The sequence below is a fragment of the Rhinoderma darwinii genome, chromosome 3 (genome assembly GCF_050947455.1).
Source record: "Rhinoderma darwinii isolate aRhiDar2 chromosome 3, aRhiDar2.hap1, whole genome shotgun sequence".
NCBI lineage: Eukaryota > Metazoa > Chordata > Amphibia > Anura > Rhinodermatidae > Rhinoderma > Rhinoderma darwinii.
In genome coordinates this window covers 159,930,392-159,951,193 of record NC_134689.1, presented here as the reverse complement: position 1 = coordinate 159,951,193, position 20,802 = coordinate 159,930,392, and positions in this window count along the sequence as shown.

The window sequence follows — 20,802 nt, the reverse complement described above, 5'->3', positions numbered from 1 at the left end:
CAAAAGCAAATAATTTTTGATTAAAAGTGTTTTAATTGTGCAAAAGTAGTAAAACGTAAAAAATCTATACATATTTGGTATTGCCATAATCGTACTGACCCATAGAATAAAGTTTACATGTTATTTACACTGCACTGTGTCAATTTGAAACGCAAAAAACTATGCTGAAATAGCTGTATTTTTTCAATTCCTTTCCTAAAAATAATAAAAAAAGTTAAGCAATATAATAATATATACACCCCAAAATTGTGCATTTGAAAAATACAACTTGTTCCGCAAAAAACAAGCCCTCATATGGCTATGTCAACATAAAAATGAAAAAGTTACGACTCGTGGAAGACGGAGAGGAGAAAAAGAAAATGAAAGCTTGGTCGTTAAGTTCAAAATAGGCCTGGTCCTTAAAGGGTTAATAACTTCACAATACTATATAAGAAAACCACAATCTAGAGCAATGCACAGCATTCTTTGGTCTGAGCACCTCACTGTCAGATTGTGCTACATGAAGGAACAATAATCTAAATTTAGAAGTTATTTTCCAAACTTATAAGACATGTAGTGTTCAGTTATATGAGCTTTATTTTTAAAATGTTATAACAATATTCCTTCAAGTCTATACAGGAGTACTGAGATAGGCTTTATGTCGATGACAACATCTAATGCAATGTAGACTGATTCTGTCATTGCTAAAGCACTGCATACAACAAGAAAAAGGGGAGAAGCAAAGTGGCTGTGACATGTTCAACATTATAACCTTGATTCAATGCCCCATAGTGTTACAGAGAGCCTAACAAGCAAACTGTCCAACATGTTGGCAGTAGAGCTGAGCAAATCTGTGAAAATTCTTCGATTCATTTCCTATCATATAGAAGTATATGCCACATAAAAGGCAGTGGAGGCTGAAATGCTGACATATGGATTCATATTTCAACCTCCATTGTATTATAGGCAGCAAATATAGCTCTGTAATAGAAAGTTTGTGAAACACTGGCGAATATTTTCAACGTTTCATTTATCTTTAGCTGCCAGCATGTCTACAAGTAACAGACATCATTATATATAGTAGCCCTAGCTTGAATGCTATTGATACTTCTGTATCAAGTGACTGTCTCTGCCTCTTTGCTGGCTTTTTCCCCATTAGATCAAACTTGCAACAAATACACTTAAAGAGGATCTGTCACTTGTTTAGTAATGCCCAATCTCCTAGGTAATCTAATAGGCGCTGTCACGCTGGTAATGCTAATGAACATTGTGTCCCAAAAAGTTAATTATTTTAAAAGTCATGAGTTTTTTTTCTAAATATGTAAATTAGGCTATACTAGACAAGTGGGAGTTAACATCAGCGATTCTCCTGAGGTGGAGTTACCTCACAGTCTCTGACGCTGTCCTATCAGCATGAAGCTGCTTCACACAGTGTGACAGACTGAGGCAGGAGGGAAGGGGGATCATTTCAAATAGTCAGATTTCCCGCTGTGGACCACCTAGAACAGTTTGGTAGCATATGAAAGATGAGATTCTAATCTTTCATATGGCACCTGGATCACAGTTCTAGCTGTAAAACAACCGGAGGTATCACCAGTTGAAAATACAGTCGGGAATGGAAGCTGTATACTATATGATCAGCTGTGTTGCTGGGCAGGGAAGAGGGAGAAGCTGTATGACAGTGTCAAACAGAAAAAATTACACGGCCCAAAGTGAAAAGAAAGAGTCACCTTCTATTTGTTAAGTATAGCCAAATTAGCATATTTAGAAAAATGCTCATAACTTTGCAAATAATAAAAAAAAAAAAAAAAAAGTTACAGCATAGTTATTAGCATCATAGCGCCTATTAGATAAGTTAGGAGATAGGGAATTAATAAACTAGTGACAGATACTTATTTAAGTTAATAAGTTAACATTTAAGTTAATAAAACCTAATTGGGCAGTGTAATTGCCCCACTTGTTAAGGGCCACAAAGGAAGACATGTGTGTTAAAGTATGTTTTTCTTTTGTCACCATTTTACAGTTTACTTTAATTCTCTATATACACTACTCAAGTTTAATAACTTTGTAAATACATTGCTTATCTTGTACTGACCTATATTATAGTCCATATTCTGGGAAGTGTAGTCTTTAAATCTATTGTGCAGCTAACTGATGTAGGAAAAAGTAACTTCCCCTGCACTATATCAGCACCTATCAATTCTGAAAACAAACCATAAAGTAATAGTAGATTAACTTCTAAGAAATCATTGAAATATATTGTAAATAATTAGAAAACAGCAGATTTCCCTCAGTTTTATAGGAAACAGAGATTCGGAATACACTGTAAGTTTCCCTCTTCTTTGAGAGTTACCAACTATGAAGGGAAAGAGCTTATTCTATGCAACCTCTGAGTGGCAAAGTGAAACCTTGTGCACAGACCTGGCCAGGATTTGTGGTGAGCGAATCAATTCTCTTGTTTCGCCACTTTGTTGGTCCATAGAATACAATACAATAGGAGAATCTACAAATAAGATGTAATAAATTATTAGCACTACTTAGCTCCACCTAGCCCAGACCACCATGACTACTTGTACTGACGACTGCAGAGTTTCCTGCTCAGAAATCTATCACCCCTCACTTCTGCAACCATCCCCAACCTCTATAGCAACATAAATAAATTGAGACACCATAGCCATGAATTAAAACAGATCCCGAGACCAGACCTCTTAATTAATGCAGATCCCAGACCAGACCCACTAAATTAAATCAGACCCCAGACCAGACCTCCAAATAAAATCAGACAAGACGCCAAAATTAATTCAGACCTATACCAGACCTTTGTATAAATTCAGACCTCAGACCCGACCTTAGACAAGGATGAATCGCCAAAGGTTTAATCCAATATGCAACGTTTCGGCTTGTGTAAGCCTTTATCAAGCAAGATACACAAAGCTGAAACGTTGCATATTGGATTAAACCACTGGTGATTCCTCCTCACCCCTTGAGTGCTGCCTACCTTCTTTCTTGCACTATACGTTTGTGGGGGAATTGGGAACATGGCCCCCGGTTTGGCGTGCACCGTAAAGATACAAAAAAACCGAATGAGTTCTGTTCCCATCTCCATTTTCTACAGATCTCAGACAAGACTTACTCACATGCTTACCATCCACCTCGCCCCCAGGCTCCTCTTCAGGTACCATTGCATATATGATCCTAACGCTAGCAGCGTCAGGACTTTGTGTGTGCTGCCAAACACTACGATAAATTCAATATATATCGGCAAATTAAAACAATTAGTACAGTTCTCTGAGGGGGCAGAGCCACCATCGCCTCCCATCCACTATGACCACCTCTGGCCCACATGGTGTATGACTAATGTAGAAATATATATCAGAGTATCTGTGACAGTTTTTTTTATCAGAGTTTCCTTTCCAATTTCTTCACCCTTCCTGGCAAAATATACACCTGTCTCACATCTCCCTCACTTCAACGTACTTGTAATCACCTGTAATCACTTACTTTGTCATTTTAAATTAACTCTTGGCCATCCACCATTCACAATTCCTTATTCAACTTTCCACAAACAATTCTATTTATCACATGCAAACAACCATCTTTTCGCTGCCAGCCTTTTCAACAATCTTTTCCCACAGTTTGCTATTCACATCTGGGTCTAGGAGTTTTAGTGATGATTTCTTTAGGGGCCTTGGGTGTGGCGCCAATACCAATGTCCTTCACTGTAATTTGTGTAGGTAGTTATACTACTACGACACATGTGGGTCATTCTTTGCTTTGAACACAGATTGTTATGTTAAAACGGTATTCATTTCTAGCGGTCTAATGTTATAATACTAATGACTCAAAGTCAATAAGCCGGAATTATAAAATGCATGATAGATATCAGTCTGTACTGATTCCTACCTTATGCCAGTCTGACAATGCATACAACTGGTGGTTTTAAAGGACCCTTACACATAATATTACAAGCTGGCAGTGTGCCAAAAGCATATCAATGTTTGACCAATAAAATAATATATTGATTGGAATTTGGGAGACGTGTGCTGCTGTTCAACCATGCTTTTGCTGAGGATTTCATTACATCAGACTGGGTTTGTCTGATTTTACAGCGTGACACCGCTCCTGATATCAGGATTTGTGCTTCTTCAAATACTTTATTTTTTGGCTATCCACTGTGGATATGTCATAAATGTCCCTGATGGGAAAACCCCTTTAAGGTCAAAACAAGCTTGGTCATTAAGGGGTTAAAGAACACAGAAGGCTTTCTATGTAGCTATAGATAGATGAGAAAGATCCCGGACACAAAGACTGAAACCTTGCACGTGGGCTAATAAAGTACAAACTTTTTTTTACTTATCTTTGGAGTGCTGCCTATTTTCTTATTATTAGATAGATGATTAATAGATAAATAGACAGACACAGTGGTGCGCTCAAGCGTATTTCAACTATCTGAAGATTAGATTGGTTGCAGAGCGATGTATTTTGTACAATTAATGAATGTCTAATTTCTGAAATTTAATATAACAATTTAAAAAATGGAAAATGGAAACATTGCTGTGTTCTTTTACTTTGAGCAGAAGAGTTTGTCCTCCAGAAATATAGTAATTAACTTGACATTTTGACTTTAATAGAATAAAGGTGAAGAACTATCTATATAGTAATTAAAATCCACTTTAATGGCAAGGAAATGCAGCATATATGCCAGGACATTCCATTATCACTCTGTATGCAGCGCTCCGTAACATAGCCAAAACACTTCATTATAGTCATTGGGTTTACCACGTGGTACTGTACTATGTGCTTGATCTAACTGTAGAATGCATTATAACAATTGTGATCACACATGTGCTAGTGTGTTAGTACAATAGTTTCCACACATAAGGCTGACACTATTCAAACAACAGTAAGCTGGACAGTAAAATAATTCATCTTTATTACAGCATATTTCAATAAGAAATATGACATCACATTGATATACAATATTACTGAGCTAGTAGGTTTAGATCAGTCATTCAAGGTAAAAGCAGCATGATGCCACATTTTATTAGAAATTTAAGATATGCATATGCCCAATATAGTAATATTAATAACCCCCAATTGTCACAATGTGGGGTGTGGACCTACTGGGCCGTACCGCGTAGCGGAATGGCAGCTGGCCAAACAGGTAAGTACAGAGTTCAATTAGTTCAGCGAGGGTACCTGAGGCAATTGTAGGCAGAGGCGAGGCAGGCACGTCCAGGACCAGGTGGCGGGAAGTTGTCAGGTGAGGCGCAGCAGATCAAGCGTAGACTGTAGCACAGCACGGCAATAGCACAGTACGGCAATAGCACTAGGTAGCACGGAAACAGGATACAGAATACAGGATACAGGAGCAAGGTACACTGGGAAACTGGAAGACACTGGGAGACCATAAGCACGACAAACGAAGGGTAACAAACAACGCTCTGGCAAAGACCAAGAGGACAGAGCCCTTTTTATAGCCCAGGGCATCCTGGGCTAGATTGCCGACTTCCTGCAAAAATGCGCGCACTGGCCCTTTAAGGCCGTGCACGCACGGGCGCGCGCGCCCGCCCGCCGGAGACACTAGAGGTCCAGAAGTGAGTGCCGGCGCCTCACAGGAGGATGACGCTGCAGTGAGGTAAGATGTCCATGGCCACGGCCGTCGAGGTTAACGACCGAACGATGGACCGTGGCCATAGACGTTACACCAATGATTATAAAATATAAAAAAACTCTGTATGTACCCAAGTGATAGAGAACGATGTTAAAGTAATTGTCAGTGAGAGAGTTAATTCAGTAACATCTGTTTTTCGTGTATACATGAGGGATGGGGAGTTGGTTATCATTTTGAAAGCATTTGTTGCATATAAAGGTTAAGAACATGGAGGAGTAGCTGGAAAGGAGAGAAACATGTTTTGTCTCAAGAATTGGACTAAATGTGAAAGATCGATTGCTGCCAATAATATGTAATGTTACCACATATATGCCAAAGTATTGTCTTATATTTACTGTCTTATTATTTGCATGGAAACAGAATGAGTATAAAATAAACAGGGGCTGGGTTTAGCTCAGACCTCTACAGATAACAGATAACTTCTGGTCTGTATTGTTTCCGGCCGTATTAGCGTTGATCTACCTTTGGCAACTATGATATCAATGATTTACAACAAAGCACAAAAAAGGTTGTAAAAAAAGTTGCCAGTACATTATATTTCACAATCCCTAGAACAGTTAATATGGAGGTATTTACTCCCAGATCAAATATAGAATAATATTTACAATACAAACAGTGTAATAAATTCAGATCTATATGAATTGACTTTAGAAAGAGTAGCCATGTCTCATTACGTGATAGGAAGCTTCACAACAAGATCCTGATGTCCCCCACCTCCTCCGCATGCTTGCTCACCCCCCCCCCCCCCCAGGCCCAAGCCTTACACAGGCAGCCCAATAATTTTATGTATGCATCACTGCATGGGAAGGGAAGAATAACCTGCCACTTTTCAAAGCCATAGCATCTGATAGTGGGGAGTCCCGACAACTTCCTGTGATCAGCTTAAAGTTGGGGAATTTTTCAAAAGGATAGCGTTTTCTGAATTTGACAATTTTTTAATATTAGTAAAATGTGCAATGAATGAATATCAATATGATTTTATACTTATTATTTATTTTAAATATTAGAAGATATAAGTTTGTGTATATTAGGGCAATATAAAAGGAGAAATGTTGTGTTTTTCCATGGTAGGTGGTCACATCCACCCTGAATTTCACAACTATGCTAAATCTTAAAGTGACATAATTTATCATAATTGCAATATAAATGCAGGGCAATAAAGATAGTACCTATCTTTATCTATTCCCACAGTCTGTTTTTATATTTATATTATATTTTAGTATTACATATCAGAATATTCGCATAGTGGTGAATAAATAACCGTAATGACTTCAGGACAGTGGCAGTAAGTAGTGGTACATTGTATTCCCCATATTATCTTGCCACACAACAAAAAGTACATTATATACACAAACACGCTTCCTTATCCGAATATTTAACCATTACTCGCCTCAAGCCGTGCAGAGTACTCACTCATAAGACACCCCCATCAGTAAAACTAGCTGAACATCATCTGAATTGTGAAGTGTTGGCTCTTTTGTTGTTTCCCTTTGAAATAAATAGAAAGCAGACCAAAATAGAGTTGATTTATATAGGTAGATTTGAGAAATTTCAATCTCATCAATGACCCTTATAGCAATTTATCACTATACAGAAAGAGGTAAGCTGGCTAATAAGACTGGGTTCACATCTCACGGGCAAAATTAGTTTTCTGCCACAAACTGCAGAAAAACTGCACCTTTTTGCTGCGATCTGTACAAAGTCATGGCAAAATGGTGTGGTTTTGCCATGGTTCACGATGTGTTGACCATGATGTGTGAACTCCGTCTTTGAGTGTAATGAAGAATTTGAGTGAATCTGTGTGAAGAATAATAGTTATAACAATAGTACTAATAACAGAAATACTGTAGCTGCTATCATTACTTCTACATGACTACATGAATTGCTATTACTACTATAATACTGCTACTAGTAGATTGTTTTCTAATAATAACTGATAATAGTAATAATAAAAAGGTGGTAATTACAAACCCTTTACTAATGTAAGAAAAATGTAAAATGCTTTATATTACAAACATGATAGATTTAATATATACAGTATATTATTGAAGAAAAACATTCATGCCATGTGTAAAATGCCATCTGCTAATTTATATTAAAGTTACTTGATTGCAAGATGGTTAATGTATCATTGTTGCATAAAATCATGAGAAAAATATATCAACAGAAGTTTCTAATGCAATTCCCATGAAAAGAGAAGACTAATGTTTACATGGCTGTTCCTTACAAATATGTTTTCCATAAAGAGACCAATTACAGCATTTATTAACATTACATAAGGGTCTTATATTAATGCGATCAGTGATTTATGATCAGTAATAAATTAGCAACATAATTAAATGTCATGTGAAAGCAGGGAGGACAGACCATGTGAGAAATCATTGCAGTATTGATAGGAATATAATCATTCATTTCTAAGATGACCTCTTTGACACAATAATTTAGACTTTATAGCTGATGCCACTAGATATTTTAGTATAAGGAACAAGTGCAACCTCCTTCACTCCCAGCGAAAGTTGTACTAAGCCAGTTCTTTTGATGCTTTAACTTGCCACTAGATAGATGAAAGAAGAATGTAGACAATAGACGTGTTCACTGGTTCATTGGATGCTGAGGTTTGATGCACGTTTTACCTAAATGAAATGTTTTCTAATGATTCCTAACAGCAGGAACCATAAGATAGAGGTAAGAATGAGAGAGTTGTTAGTGGTTCTGTAGAGTAATCAAAGAATGTGGAAATATAATAGAACTGTCATTTTTCCAAGGTTGATAATGTTCTTTTGTCTTCTCTCACTTCCCACTAAAAACATGTTTACTTATGACCAGTTAACGCCTTAATATCCAGCCAGACAAACCAGGAACTTCCCCAGTGTTCTGACAATTCCCAGTTATTATAGCACCAAATACTGTAGATCTTGTTTTTTATTTTTAGAAATTAAATCCTTATTGCACCCAGTGGTCTAACAGCTGTATTTAAAACACAGGAACAAGAAGAGTTGTCAATGGCAGAAATAAAGAGGCCCCTAATTTCAACCTTTTATAATTCAAGGTACTAATATGATATTTGTATTGACTCTAACTTTTCAAACAACTCATGCGTCCGAAACGCGTAGGCTCTGAGGACACCTCCCTCTCACTTTCTCCACACCAGGACTTCATAGCATTGGATCTTATTGAACTTTGACCATTAAACTTGGAAACCGTTTCCATTTTACTCTACCCAGCGCTGGATTCTACCACCCCTTTTTTTTTTCCGAATCTAATAGTATACCTGATATAGATCATGTTTGTAATTTAATTACTGTTAAAATGTAGCTGTTTTATGCATGTAAATTCTATGTGAAATTACTGCCACTAGGTGTCTCTCTTCCTTAAATCTGCTTTTTACCCTCTGGAGTCAAGCAAAATCCATCTCTCAGAGCTGAGGAGATGGACTGCAGGGAGTGTCTTTAAAACCTGCCCAGAGAAGTATATGGAGAGGGGAGGTAGAAGAAGGAGGAGGGAGCAGAGGGAGCCATAGACATAGATGCTGCTGCCAATAGAAGTCTATGGAGAGGGGGAGCAGGAGGATGGAGCATAGAAGAAGAGAGGAGACAGATGCTGCCCATACAAGTCTCTGCAGTGGGGAGTATGAACAGGAGGAGGGAGCAGGTACAGAAAGAGAGGAAGCACAGACACTGCTACCCACAGAAGTATATCAAGAGTGGAGGGGAGCAGGAGGAGGGAGCAGGAAAAGAGAGGAGACATAGTCTGTAAGAGTTATGTCACCCAGTACAGGATTCTCAGCTACACTGCTCAGTACTGCAGTGTAGAGCAGGATTCTCCTCTTCTATGCGTGCAGCGTATAGAAGACATGATAGCAGTTAGGCTCCACCAACTAGAGCAGGGAAAACTGAGACAGCCTGCAGAGGGGAAAACTGCTAAAAAAAATGCCATATAAGTCATTTAATGATCAGAAATAGTGTTATTCCTCATGTACACACATATGACAGCCCATTCTGAAAAGTCACTGGAAAAGCTAAGTATGTTTTAAATAATTTTTTACTTTTTAAATATTTTAAAGAGTTGTTAAAATGTATATTACATTAGTATCCTTTTAAGAAAAATTAATTATATTCTATTATTAAAATATAATTTCCATTCACCAAACACAATTTAATGACAGACAAACTCAAATATTATTTGCAAAACCTGCAAACTATTAAATGAGGAGTTAAAAAAGTGTAGCCAGATAATTGAAAAATTGGGCTAACAAACGACTTCTAAAAGGAAAGGCAGTACCAGTGGTGTAACTACCGCTGTAGCAGCCGTAGCGACCCACAACATGAGGGGGCCCGTACCGCCCCCCGGCACGGGCCCCCCAAGGCCGGAGGCTCTGGTAGCAGCAGGTATGGCTTCTACAGCGCGACACCACTGAATGAGATGTTCCTAAAAAAGACATGCATCCCCTATCCACAGGATAGGGTATACATGTGGGATCACTGGGACGCCCAGCAATAAGGAGAATGGGGGACCGAATGTCCCCCGAAGTTCTCCATGACAAACCTCGTACTTCCGGGGTTTGTCAGCAAGCTCCATAGAAATTAATTGTGCACCGGTCACGCTTGTGCGCATGCGTGACCAGGACTCCTTTCATTTTTATTGAACTGCGCAGACCCCGGAAGTCCGAGGTTTCTCATGGAGAACTTCGGGGGACTTTCGATCCCCCGTTCTCCTTATCGCTGCCAGCGATCACACATGTATCCCCTATCCTGTGGATAGGGGATACATCTATTTTGTAGGACAAACTATAGGCCTTTTTTTGTGGGGGGGTTGGGGGCTGTATGGTGTTATCTACAGGGGGGGGGCTGTAGGGTGTTATCTACAGGGGGGCTGTATGGCGTTATCTACAGGGGGACTGTATAGCGTTATCTACAGGGGAGTTTGTGGCTGTATGGCGTTATCTACAGGGGGAGGGCTGTATGGCGTTATCTACAGGGGGCTGTATGGTGTTAACTTCAGGTGGAGGGCTGTATGGCGTTATCTACAGGGAGGCTGTATGGCGTTATCTACAGGGGGTTTGTGGCTGTATGGCGTTATCTACAGGGGGAGGGCTGTATGGCGTTATCTACAGGGGGCTGTATGGTGTTAACTTCAGGGGGAGGGCTGTATTGCGTTATCTACAGGGGGGCTGTATGGCGCTATCTACAGGGGGCTGTATGGCGTTATCTCCAGGGGAGGGCTGTATGGCGTTATCTACAGGGGGGCTGTGTATGGCGCTATCTACAGGGGGGCTGTATGGTGCTATCTATAGGGGGCGCTGTGTGGCGGAATCTATAGGGAGGCCTCTATCTACAAGGGGGATTGTGTGATACCCATTGGAGGGAGAGCCCCAGTCAAAAGTTTGCTATGAGGTCCAGTCTTTCCTAGTTATGCCCAAGGGCAGTACTATATGTCTGCTATGACACACTGGCATTGAATGGGCCCTATGGTGTTCCCCTCCATATTGAATATGGCACCAAGAAAATGCTATATATCATAATAGTTATCGAACATTGTTGTATCATGTGACACAAAACTTGTGATTGACTGTTAAATGTCATGAGATTTACCATGGGCAAATCAGCAAATATTCTACCCCTTAAACCCCATGAACATCAGAATGAATTTTTCACTAATCTAGGTTAGAAATGAATAAAATACTATCATGAGTTATCTGTGTCCTATTAATAGATAATGCATTGCCTATTTTTAAGAAAACTGCTACCCCTATAGTGCTATGATGTCAGCTTTATATAAAGCAGACAATACACTAAATAGTAAGATATTCACATTGGTATGCTTCTTGCAGGTTGCATGGACCACATTAACGCCAAACAGTTTTTCTAAATAAGGCACTATAGAGGGAATTTCTCTATTTTCTATGGCAGTTTTAAGGGGAAATTGCTATTTCTGCCGCTCACGCCACTTTAAATAAAGTAAACTGAGCTTGGCATAGAAAGATGGGTTCCAAATATTGCATCTTGCTTTTGTTGTAATAAACAATTGTGGACGGACAGTGACAACATTTTTCATATTCAGCCTCCAGCGTACAAATGTTTATGGAATATATTTGCCTTCTATGTACAAACCAAATGGCAATGAAAGTAAATATATTGCAACCTTTGACACTATTGAATTCACAATAACAATTATAACAGTCAATCTGAAAATGACTAGATGAAGAATAAACCTCAAAATCATTTTGATAAAAAAATTGCCTCATTATGAAGAAATATACTTGACTTGTTAAACTACAATTCTGATTAAAATGATGGCGAATATGCTTATTACAACTGCGGTATGATACCTGTCTATAACTAGGGGCTCCACCTATCCTTTGGTTTGGTTTTTATTGTACCTCACTTACAGAGATACATATATTTTCATATTAGATAGAAATGTAATTACATTCAGGTGTACGCATATCACATCAGTATTATGATAGGAGGTTGCTGTGAATTTTGTCATTCATACATCCCCCACCTCTATGTCAACATCACAAGTCACTGTGGACAAAACATGTGGCTGTTTGGCCACATCATTCCTAACAATCTGCTTTCTATTTAGCAGACAACTAGTGTACCTGAGGAAAAAGAAGCTGGTATTTTATTATATTGTTACTTTACTTTAAAACAATTCAGTAACCATTTGTTTATGAGGAATGTAAATGATTAGTTGTTCTCCTCTGCAGTATTATATGTATATTTGTATACAATCGTATATCGGCTCGAACATTTATTCCACAGATATATTTTAAAATATTGTGAAGACCTTAGTTTGGACAGATACTACAGGGCAAAAAAAACCCACTACCTTTCATATATTAGTTATATATTAGAATCACCATATATCCTACAAGCTGGGCTTCTGGATCTCCAGGGACTTAATCACTTGGCCAGGCTAGCGTCAATTCTAAGCTAACCTGGGCAGATGCCAGTGCTCACTGGGCTTAGGAGCTCAAGTTGGACTGGATAAACATATGCGGTGCTTGTCTAGCTTACATGGGTACCACTGTGACCCTGTTGTCCAATAGTTCACATACATGGTTCCTGTACTTAGGACTTTATGACATGGAGATTACTAAATATTTAAGTCCTGCAGCAAAATATAAACAAACTCAGAAACAGTATGTAAAGCATTTTGTAGAATGGGATATAGCTATATTGCAAGTTTGTTTTTCTATTTGACAGTATTGTACTAACCCCCCAAGATGCAAGCATAACATTTCACATAACACTTGCAACACCACTGGACGGTGCCAAAATAAAACATAACTCACACAATGATTTTCACACATTCTTAATGAAAATGTCCAGTTATAGGCTTAAAAAGTATATGTAATTTAGTACCTGTGGATACCTTCTTCTTTGGATAATGGTTGCTTAGAAGCTTTTTTAGATCTGCTTATTTAGTGCATTTCTATGATCTGTCGCCCCAGTTTAGGTAGTCCTAAAATCTACCTACTGACTTAACACATACTGAAGGTTTGCATATTCGATTCAATGTTCTATATAAGCTCTAACTCACCAGTAAGTCCGTGCACAAAGAGCACGGATCGAATGTTCAGAAACTTCTAGCAGCTAAACTAGTGAAAAACAGAAGTTTATCAGTTAAAGAGGCTCTGTCACCAGATTTTGCAACCCCTATCTGCTATTGCAGCAGATCGGCGCTGCAATGTAGATTACAGTAACGTTTTTATTTTTAAAAAACGAGCATTTTTGGCCAAGTTATGACCATTTTCGTATTTATGCAAATGAGGCTTGCAAAAGTACAACTGGGCGTGTTGAAAAGTAAAAGTACAACTGGGCGTGTATTATGTGCGTACATCGGGGCGTGTTTACTACTTTTACTAGCTGGGCGTTCTGATGAGAAGTATCATCCACTTCTCTTCACAACGCCCAGCTTCTGGCAGTGCAGACACAGCCGTGTTCTCCAGAGATCACGCTGTGTCGTCACTCACAGGTCCTGCATCGTGTCAGACGAGCGAGGACACATCGACACCAGAGGCTACAGATGATTCTGCAGCAGCATCGACGTTTGCAGGTAAGTCGATGTAGCTACTTACCTGCAAATGCTGATGCTGCTGCAGAATCAACTGTAGCCTCTGGTGCCGACACGATGCAGGACCTGTGAGTGACGTCACAGATCTGCAATGCCAGAAGCTGGGCGTTCTGAAGAGAAGTGGATGATACTTCTCATCAGAAAGCCCAGCTAGTAAAAGTAGTAAACACGCCCCGATGTACGCACATAATACACGCCCAGTTGTACTTTTACTTTTCAACACGCCCAGTTGTACTTTTGCAAGCCTCATTTGCATAAATACGAAAATGGTCATAACTTGGCCAAAAATGCTCGTTTTTTAAAAATAAAAACGTTACTGTAATCTACATTGCAGCGCCTATCTGCAGCAATAGCAGATAGGGGTTGCAAAATCTGGTGACAGATCCTCTTTAAGATTATATTCAGGCTAATGACCCTCAACAGCTTGAAGATCCTATTTAAGGCTTTGTTCACATCTGCATTAGGGCTCTGTTCCAACGTTCCGTTGGAGATTTCAGTCGGAATGAAGCCCTGACAGACACAAACGGAAATCTGGTGCCAATGGTTTCCATTTGTCTCAGTTGTGCAAGGGTACCATTGTTTTGACTGAATGAATGCACGCTATTGATTCCGTCAAAATGATGGAACCCTTGCACAACTGAGATAAACGGAAACCATTGGCACCGGATCCGTCACCATTGAAATTGATGGTGATGGAAACGGAAACCTATGGTTTCCGTTTGTGTCTGTCAGGGCTCCGATCCGACGGAAAGCTCAGACGGAACGTCAGAACGGAGCCCTAGCGCAGATATGAACTAAGTCTTAGACTCAATTTTTTTCTAGTGTGTGGGAAATGGAACTGAAAATCTCCACTTTAATGATAAGAGACTCAAATACACATGCCCGAAATGTCAACAGCAGCACATAAGGTTATACTACTGTATATGCGTCTGTTCCATAACTGTCTTCCAACAGTTCCAACAGATCTTAACCCCTTAATACCGACGGTGTTTTAAACCTTAGTGACCAGAGCAATTTTCGCAGTTTTGCTATTCACAGATGTAACGCAGTATAACTCTGCATGTGTTTTATGTATCGATGTGAATTTTGCACTGTTTTCTTGTGACATGTAGTGCTTCGTTTTTGTGGTATATATGTATAGGTAACATTTTTGTAACTTTTTTTTATAGCTGTGGAAAGTCAGAAAAAAATGAAAAATTTAGATTTTTCATCATTTAAAATGTAACAGTTTGAAAATAAAAGTCATTGTATCATACAAATGTATTGAAATTTTTTTTTTATTTATCCTGATCATAAGGACACCTGACTTGGAGGTGTAGCTTATTTTTTTTTTACTAGAAATATAGTATAAAACACAAGTGCCCCTTTTTTCAATTGCGCACTATAATGTCTTCATTTAGTTTTTTACACCATGGTATTAATGTATGGGTAATGGGCTTGAAGTCCAATAAATAATGATAAAAAAAACATTGTGTTCTACAAACTAGACACTCAAGTCTATTTCTAGTAGTTCAATTTCTGTTTTAACCCTTCACACTTTTTACAGAATTTGTCCAAACTTGGGCCAAAAAAATGTAAATTGCATTTTTTTTTTACAAAAGTGGCAAATTTCTTAAGCCATTTTGAAACACCACATGACATACTGGTAAAAGTGACACCTTTCCACATTCTGCTATTTCTGCCATGTACGGCGATACCAAATATGTATGTCTAATCTATTATATGGACCCGTTATAGGGCATATAATAGAAGGAGTCCATTTTGGCTTTTGGAGGCCTTTTTACGCCAGAGCAGAACCACGCTATATTTGCCGTGGTACTGCAGGTCATTTTGACAAGTATAAATGTCCTGCTAATATTCATCTAGGGGTATAGTGAGTATTTTTAATAGGTGGAAAGAAATAAAAAATAGTTTTTTTTCCAGAAAATACAGTATTGCTGCATTTTTACAGTGAAACATTATCCATAAAGTAACCCTCCCTTTTGGTTCTCCCTAATCTAATAAGTAACCCTCCCTTTTGGTTTTCCTTACAAAAACTGTGTCAAAGCTAATAATGTGGGACTGTATGATAAATTTCAAAGCATGGATAGTTACAGAGACCAGGATTAGAGGGACATGTAGGACAATAAAATCGTGTGTCCCTTCGTATGCCATTTGTGCTGCACACTCTGCATCACTTTTGGGGGTATTGTTTTTCTTCAGTAGCAGGCATAGGGTGTACAAAGTGACGTTCCACAAGCCGTCGGACATCTTCTGCCTCATGGCTGTGTCTGGGGTCAGGGGACGCAAATAAAAGGTGTTCAATTATGTTCTCCAGAAATTTTAAAAAAGTATTTTGCCCATTTGATTTTTGTACAGCGCAAAGCCGTTGAATGTTGCCATCTGAATAAGGTGGATGGCCACCTTTTTATACCAGGCGCGGGATTTACTTTGCACCAGGTATGGCTGTAAAGCCTGGTCAGACAAATCCACTGCCCCCATGAATTTATTATAGTCTGTGATGCAGACCGGCTTCTCTTTATCAGAGGTGGCACCCCATTCCATCACTGTCACTTTTGTGTCTGTGTGAACAGTGCTTAGCTTGAACACATCCTTGCGGTCATTAAATTTTATTGCAAGAAGGTTTCCACTGCAAACACCACTTGATTCCCCCCTTCTCAGGCGTTTTCTCACCAGCTCCTTTGGCAAGCACCTTCTGTTTTTGCGGATTGTTCCACAAGCCCCTGTGTCAGCGGCATTCAGGTGCTTGTACAAGGGGACGCTGGTATAGAAGTTATCAGTGTATAACTGATAACCCTTATTCAGCAGAGGCTGCATCAAGTCCCAGACTATTTTGCCACAGCATTCTAGCTCACTGGGACATCCTGGAGGGTTAATATCACGGTCTTTGCCTTCATAGATTCTAAAGGCAGATGTGTAGCCTGTACCGCTCTCACAGTTCTTGTAGATTTTAACCCCATATCTTGCTCTCTTTGAGGGGATGTACTGGCGGAATGAGAGCCTGCCTTTGTAACTCATCATCGATTCATCCACCGCTAGGTTTTTTTCGGGGTTGTACACCGGCATAAATGACTCCTCCAAAGTTTTTATCAGGGGCCTTATTTTATACAGTCGGTCACGGCCTGGATCACTACGGGGGGGCCTGGTGATTGTCGTTAAAATGAAGGAAGCGCATTAGCACTTCATATCTGCTTCTGGTCATAACGGCTGTAAAAACAGGTGTGGCATGTGTAGGGCTTGTTGCCCAATATGACCGGATTAAGGGCTTTTTCACTAACCCCATGTTGAGGATGAGCCCCAATTTTTTTTTAAGTTCGCCAGTATTTGTGGGGTCTCACTGCTTTGCATAGGAGGACTTTGGCTTTTCAGCAAAGAATTGGCGAGTATACAAATTGGTTTGGTTAACAACCAGCTCCAATAGTTCATCTGTAATGAATATTTAAAAAAAATTAAAATGTAACATTTTCCACATTAATATTTATCCCTGGTGTGGCAATAAATTTTGGGATATTAGGGGAAAATTACTCGGTGGGTACCCATTCCATATATTCTGGGGGTATAGAGTGGGCCGTGTTTTGTGGTACTTCTGCGACATGCCCTGTGCTTGTGGACTCTGCAGCGACACTTGCATTTTCAGAAAGTGTATCACTGTTGTCGCTATCACTGGTAGACAACATTTCTACCTCGGACGCGGTTTCTGTATCGCTTTCATCAGAGTCAGAAATTAACATGGCGTATGCCTCTTCCACCGTGAACCTTCTATGGGCCATTGTAATTACACACACGAACGTCAGACTGTAACCAGACGCACACGCAGACAAATGTATTATTTTTTCTTTACCTTTTTTTCTTTTCACAGACAAAAATACACGGACGTCACAAAAGCACGCTTCACAAAAAACTGATGTCGAACAAACACTATAATACTTTTTTTTTTACATATATTTTTGTGTAACTTTTATTTTTTTTGCACAAAGAAATACACAGACGTCACACACGTACGCTACACAAAAACCTAGGCTAAACCAAGACTAAACATAGGCTAACCCTAGACTAACTCTAGAATAGAACCTAGAATAACCCTAGAATAACCCTAAGGATAACCCTAGCCTAGGTATAAAGTTGAAGAATATATAAAGTTCAAATATTAGATTTTTACTAATTTTGTGTCTTTGGTGTCACTGTAAAATTCTCTCTCCATCTCTTCTCATACAAAGTAACAAGTGTGAGGAGAGACAGAGAGACAGGGAGGAAAAACACTTTGTTTACATTTTGTGACCACTGTGAATGGTTCTCACAGTGATCACATGAACGGAGACCACTGTTATTGGTCTCCGATCATCACTCTATCAGCCTTGGCATCAGAGGCAGATTATGTGATGCCCTCGAAAACTGCTCCGATGCGGCCCCCTCCCTCCCAAACCACTCAGATGTGGCGCTTGCTATTGAGCGCCGTATCTGAGGGGTTAAAACTGATCGGAGACCACTGCTAGTGGTCTCCGATCATTGCCCTGAAGCCCGAGGCTGTTACCAGCAGCCCGGTCTTCAGGAGATCCCTGCGAAAACCACTCCGATGCGGCCCCCTCCCTCCCAAACCACTCAGATGTGGCGCTTGCTATTGAGCGCCGCATCTGAGGGGTTAAATATGATCAGAGACCACTGCTAGTGGTCTCCGATCTTTGCCCTGAAGCCCGAGGCTGTTACTAACAGCCTGGTCTTCAGGAGATCCCCTCATGATGGAAAAAAAGTTCTTCTGAAGTGCCGAAGTGAAAATCTGACACTTCAGAAGAACTACCCTAAACAACCGACGTAAAAACACTATACGCCGGTCGTTAAGGGGTTAAAATCCTTTGCCACCATATTATTGTTCACTTACGTACCTTCTACTTTTAACTATTTTTTTTCCATTCTTGGCCACCTTAAGTGATTTAAAACTGAAAGACTCAAGGTTATAATGACTGCCAAAGGTGACCTAATAAATACTGACATCAAGTGGATGAATAATGATGCATTTCATTATTTTGTGTTTAATAATTGTAATGAATGTAGATCATTTAGTAGAGTTTCAGTTTAAGATTTATTTTTCTGTTTAATAAGAGCTGAAAATCTTAATTAAATCTACTGGGTTTTAATGTTATTTTGGCAAAAACAAACAAAAAAACAAAACATTATTGTACATTAACCAGCACATTCTAGGTAGAATCTTGATATTAAATAAGTACAAATTTATTAATTAATTAATTAAAAAATTAGAGTCGAGTCCATTCACTATATAGATGACACAATTATAGACTAGTGGACAAGAATCTATGACATACAATATAAATTGCTAAAATGAGACCATGAAACAAGATCAACTGAGAAGATAAACATATCACGATAAGTACTGTTGATTAAGGATCCAAGACAAGGTTCATAATACAAGAAAGTTATATCTAAAGACCAGGTACAAAGTGGACAAAAATTGGCTACAGATACAAATGTACTTATCTATATCTTGACGTGATCAAGGGGCCCCATTGATATGTAGATTGTAGATTCGGCTGAATAGATGTCCTTAATGACGGTATAAGGAGCCTGTGTCTATGTGCCGTTTTTAGGAACACAAATCTCTCAAAAGACACCTCCAGTTGTTAGAACAAAATTAGGTATAGGGAAGATCTGAATTCCATTCCCCAGATCCAACCAGCATGATCCAATTCTAGCTACCTGTGTAAGGTTAAGGTCCACTCCCAGCACAGAGTGAACCACACAAAAGATCCCAGTTACGTTCTTCAGAAAGGTGTCAATAAGGGGGATAAGTTCCCGATATTCCTCACCCGATAAGGCGATCCGGCACAGACCTCCTTGCTTGGTCTATTTGTACCCGCACATTACAGTTCAGTTTGCGGTACAGGACCAGGTAACCATGACCCAGCATGGGATCAGCTCCAGAGCTGGTACACGGCGTGTGACTTCAAACACCCACGTGTCAAGGTAAATTTTCATTGGCTAACGCGTTTCATCCACTCCGGGACTTCCTCAGAGCCGACATCGACATCAAAGTATTCTCACTATTATAGAGTGTCCATTCGAATTAGGTAAGATTAGTCTATACCTACTGCAAATACCATTTTTGTTAAAATGTTAAATACATTAGTCCATCCCACAGATACACACATATATATATATATATATATATATATATATATATATACTGTAAATATCTCCCACACATTTATATTTAGTAATCCTCATGGGTTTCAGTGAGTTTAGATTACATGTACATATTTATCTTTGTGGGTTAAAAATACCTTAATAGGGAAAACGACCTCCTAGTAATTATCATATATTTTAGTGACCATGGAATCAATCATATTCCTGAAGATGATCAATTTCCATATTTTAAGATATTGTAAAATACAATCTTATATAAATAAATTTTAATGCAGGACAGAAATGTCACTCGTATAATAAAGTTACCATTATGCAGGTGAATAGATACTCCAAAAGAAAGATAAATAAAATAATGATACAAATATTATATTATAAATAAATAAAATAATAAAATAAAATAAAAAATAATAAAAGAAATGAATAAAAATAAAAGTAAATATAATTTTTTTTTAAATAAAAATAAAAAATAAATAAAAATAAAATATAAAAAATAATAAATAAACATTTTAAAAGTTTGTTGCCTGCTGGTTTAGATACATGCATGACATCTTGGTTTGCTGGACGGGGTCGGTTCTGGAATTGGAACTATTTATGAAGGAATTGAATGAGAATCTTCTCAATATCTCACTAACGTGTACCTATAGTGAGGTATCTATAGAATTCCTTGATTTAAATATATACAAGGAGAACAGCGGACTGATGACATCCACTTATCGCAAACCTACGGCAGGCAACACTCTTCTGTCAGCAAGTAGCCATCATCCCCCTTCACAGATCAGGGGAATACCAGTGGGTGAATTTATTAGAAAAAGAAGGAATTGCTCAAATCTTGAAAAATTTAATACTGAAGCTGTGGAGCTATCTGAGAGATTTCAATCAAGAGGTTATTCTCGACAGATAATAAAACGGGG